Below are 5,000 nucleotides of genomic sequence, written 5' to 3'. Positions count from 1 at the left end.
ATATGATCAAGTTCTCTTTTCTCATAGTTGCAAGTCCTATCAATAAATCTCCTGGAAAAACATAGTCTTCCACAACTATCACTGGAATGTACAAATCTTCATTTGTATATAAGATGACTTCTAGTTCAACCTTACCTAATGTTTTTAACTGATTTCCAGTTACTCATTACAACGAGTAATGGATTGTTTCCAAGATTTTCACTCCTGGTTTCAACTGGTTTGAAACTCTACTAGTTATAATATTAACTATAGATCCTGTATCAATAAATATTTGAATAGGTTTATTGAGCACTCTACCAGCAATGAGAGGTCCTACAGAATTACTTCCAATTGTAATTTTCAGTTTATAACTATCTTTTATGTTGGAGTTTTCTTTCAACCTTCTATCACTCTTATCCTTAACACAATACTGTCATTTTGTATGTATATATATATATATATATATATATATATATATATATATATATATATATATATATTGCAAAAATAATCACAATAACGCGGGACGAAAAGATATTGCAGAAACCACAGGGAAATTAAAGTCGGAATACTGAACGTTTCCTTCTATTACAGAGTACAAAGAAAGAAAAAATAGAGCACAATATTTATACAGAAAAAAAAACTGGGAGAGGTCATAGCCACATAAAACCTTCGGACATTATACATACAACACATTCAATTACAAATGGAAATGTTAATGTTAATAAAAATACATATACATTCATATACACATAGAAATGGTGATAGTAACAAGAAAAAATAATAATAATGAATAAAATAAAATAAAACGTTCAGTATTCCGACTTTAATTTCCCTGTGGTTTCTGCAATATATATATATATATATATATATATATATATATATATATATATATATACAGTATATATATATATATATATATATATATATATATATATATATATATATATATATATATTATATATATGGGAAGTTCTGTAGTATTGGTTTATTCTATGTCTGGGGTTTTTCTTCTTGTTTTGGGATGCAATTTCTACAAATAGTTCCATAATAACAGTTTTGTGCTCTACACCCCCAGGTATTACAATTGTAACATACAATTCTGGGCTTCTAATTCTATGTCCGAATTCTATTTTCCTATACTCACTCCTAGAGTTTCTAGTTTTTTTTTTCTGTTGTCCTACTGTCATCACATATCTACCTTCTCTAAATTCATAGTTGACTTGAGACCTTTATACAGATTTTCTGTCGTTAAGTCATCAGAGTTTTTTGTTAACAAGCCAAATGTGATTAAATTTTTACCTGAGAAACTTACATTTTGTCACTAGATCTTTCTATCCGATCTGAATCTTTCAAGATAGAATTCATGTCATTTGACCGCCTATCTAATCTTGTTTAGTATTCTGTGTCTGATTCACTTATTTTAATTTCTTTTATCATTCTAACCAAAGACCTGGTAGGTTTCTGATCACACTTTGACATAAAATGTTTAACGAACATATTTGTTGATATCTTCCATTTGCTGGAAATTTATGATAAACCTAGCACTACCCTTTCGCAGGATTTACGTTCTCTTTTGAAATTTATATTTTCCTTTTTTCATCTGTTATATGAAGGAGTGGTTATGCCAAAGCACTGTACGAGGGAGAAACATGGAACATAAGAGAGGAAGAGAGAAGGAGTTTAAATGTGTTTGAGATGAGTTGTTTGAGAAGTATGATGGGGTTACTAGGCTGGATAGAGTGAGAAATGAGAAGGTAAGGAGGAGAACAGGGGTGGTAAGGGAGTTGGGAGATAGGGTGGATGAAAGGGTATTAACCCTTAACAGGTAAAGGTCTTTTTGACAAACGATTCAGGTAAAGCGGGGTCTGACAGACCCCAAACACACACACACACAAAAACATACTTCTACTGCATTTATTGACATAGAAATCAAATCATATGTACTTCAACTTATATTCTTCCATTTACACGCTTAAAAGTGACTATAATTGTTAGACATATATTTTAATGAAAATTACAAACAAAATTATGAAAAATAAGATATTGCTGACTTCAGAGGGTGCTTGACTGAAAACATGAAACATGAAGCGGTTGGTCATCATCATTTTGTAGAGACCGATGTCCCAACTATCTTTAAGGAAAAGCAGAGCTACAACAAATGAATAATAACTGTGTTTCATAAACCATGATATCTGAAAAAAACGAGGTAATTATTTTGACTTTGACCAATTTTATGCAAAAATTGTGGACTGGTTTTAATGAAATTTTCAGGGAAGGTTGATACTAGGTCCAGCAAACAATCTATAAGTTTTTAATGGTATCTAAGTTTATTATTCATAAGTTTTTATGGCTCTAAGCACTCCTACCCTGACTCAGCAAAACCCCATCCTTCGTTGACGGAAGTTTGTGGTCTCAGAGGGTTTTGAGTTTTCTTGAGAGGACATGAGTCGAGCAATTCATACATAATGCTAGTGATAATGAAGAACATATTTTATTGGATATACTGAAAGTGGAATTTGTGATACTGAAGAATCTAATTGCAGTCATCGCAGATGGGGGTTGAATGGTGGCGAGATGTCACATTTTATGATAATATGAGAATAGTGTGATCTTGTTGTGAGAAGAAACATATTAACAGAACAGAAAATATTAAGCATTTATATGTGATACAAAATATGTGATACAAATTAAATTTGAACAAAAGAGGGAAGGATAAATTAATCAAATAAAATGTGGCGGAATGTCATGTTTTATGATAATATGAGTATAGCGTGACCATGATATGAAAAGAAATTAAACATTGTGATAAAAGTTAATGTGATCAAAAGAGGGAAAATGGAATAAATTAAATAAATAAATTTAATAAATCAAATCAAATTCGGATGTATGTGTGGGAATAGAGTGGCTGAGGTGTCCTAAAATGTGGCGAGATGTCACATTTTATGATGATATGAGAATAATGTGAGAAGAAACATATTATTAACAGAACAGAGAATATTAAACATTTATATGTGATACAAAATATGTGATACAAATTAGATTTGAACAAAAAGAGGGGAAGGATGGAATAAATTACACCAGTATGTGTGGGAATAGAGTGGCTGAGGTGTCCTAAAATGTGGCGAGATGTCACATTTTATGATGATATGAGAATAGTGTGATCGTGTTGTGAGAAGAAACATATTAACAGAACAGAAAATATTAAGCATTTATATGTGATACAAAATATGGGATACAAATTAAATTTGAACAAAAGAGGGAAGGATAAAGTAATCAAATAAAATGTGGCGGAATGTCATGTTTTATGATAATATGAGTATAGCGTAACCATGATATGAAAAGAAATTAAACATTGTGATAAAAGTTAATGTGATCAAAAGAGGGAAAATGGAATAAATCAAATAAATAAATTGAATGAATTAAATCAAATTTGGATGCATGTGTGGGAATAGAGTGGCTGAGGTGTCCTAAAATGTGGCGAGATGTCACATCTTATGAGGATATGAGAATAGTGTGAGAAGAAACATATTATTAACAGAACAGAAAATATCATACATTTATATGTGATACAAAATATGTGATACAAATTAAATTTGAACAAAAAGAGGGGAAGGATGGAATAAATTACAGCTGTATGTGTGGAATAGAGTGACTGAGGTGTCCTAAAATGAGGCGAGAAGAAACATATTAACAGAACAGAAAATATTAAGCTTTTATATGTGATACAAAATATGTGATAAAAATTAAATTTGAACAAAAGAGGGGAAAGATAAATCAATCAAATAAAATGTGCCAGAATGTCATGTTTTATGATAATATGAGTATAGTGTGACCATGATATGAAAAGAAACTCACATTCCCAGAACAGAAATTAAACATTGTTATAAAAATTAATGTGATCAAAAGAGGGAAAATGGAAAAAATTAAATAAATTAATTAAATAAATTAAACGAATTAATTAAATGAATTAAACCAAACTCGGATGCATGCTTTTTTTGTTGATAAAAAAGAAGAAATTATTATTTACCCTTAAGTATAAATGATAAAACATTTATATGACATGAACAAACCTCAGGCAAAGTGGGATCTGACAAACCCCACGCTACTCACACCTCAGGTAAAATGGGGTCTGACAGACCCCACGCTACTCACACCTCAGGTAAAGTGGGGTCAGACGGGCTCAAAAGCTCTATATAGCTTATATAGAGCAAGATTCAGGAATGACCCTATCACCCCATTAAACTACTCCACTGATCAAGAAGGTATATGGGAGTACATATCTATATGTAATATATTAGTATATTAAAAGTAAAAAACAAAAAAATATGGGGTCTGTCTGACCCCACTTTACCTAAGAAGGGTTAAAATGGTTTGGACACATGGAAAGAATGAGTGAAGAAAGACTAGTAAAAGAGGTATGGAAGGCATATGTGGAGGAAGTGAACATGAGGGGGCGTCCTAGGATGAGATAAATGGATGGGGTGAAGGGGGCTTTGGGGAAGAAGGGAATGTCTGTTGAGGAAGGACGGGAGAGGACAGAAGACAGGGGTGAATGGAGAATAGTTGTATATGGATGATGCTGTGATGCATGATGTGAAATGGGTGGGGGGATGGGGGGTGAGGTAGTATGTGCGAGAAAATTTGACGCAGCCCGAAGGGATTTCTCCCCGTCTTCTCCTTTTATGCATGGGGGGGACGGAGAGGGGGGGGTCGCCGATTTAATGAAGCGGCCTTGCTGTGGATGTGTTGTGTCTTGCGACACTGCTTCTGACCCAGGGCAGTGGGCAAGGTGCAGGGGTGACCCGTCAGCCAGAAGGTGCTAGGATAAGAGGGAGGGTGGAGAATATTTAGGGATGGAATGGGTGGGAATGGTTTTATGCTTTTTTCTCTTTAGCTACCTTCATTGTAAGGGGGAAAAAGTCTTGGTATATGCATGCATGTATATTTTTGCTTACAACTAAAGTGTTAATCATGCTGAGAAACTTATTAACTCCTAAGGTGTTCTCATCTCCGGTGAA

This window comes from Oratosquilla oratoria, chromosome 31 (assembly GCF_046742065.1).
Source record: "Oratosquilla oratoria isolate Oo_2021 chromosome 31, ASM4674206v1, whole genome shotgun sequence".
NCBI lineage: Eukaryota > Metazoa > Arthropoda > Malacostraca > Stomatopoda > Squillidae > Oratosquilla > Oratosquilla oratoria.
Note: the sequence above shows the minus strand (reverse complement) of the source record.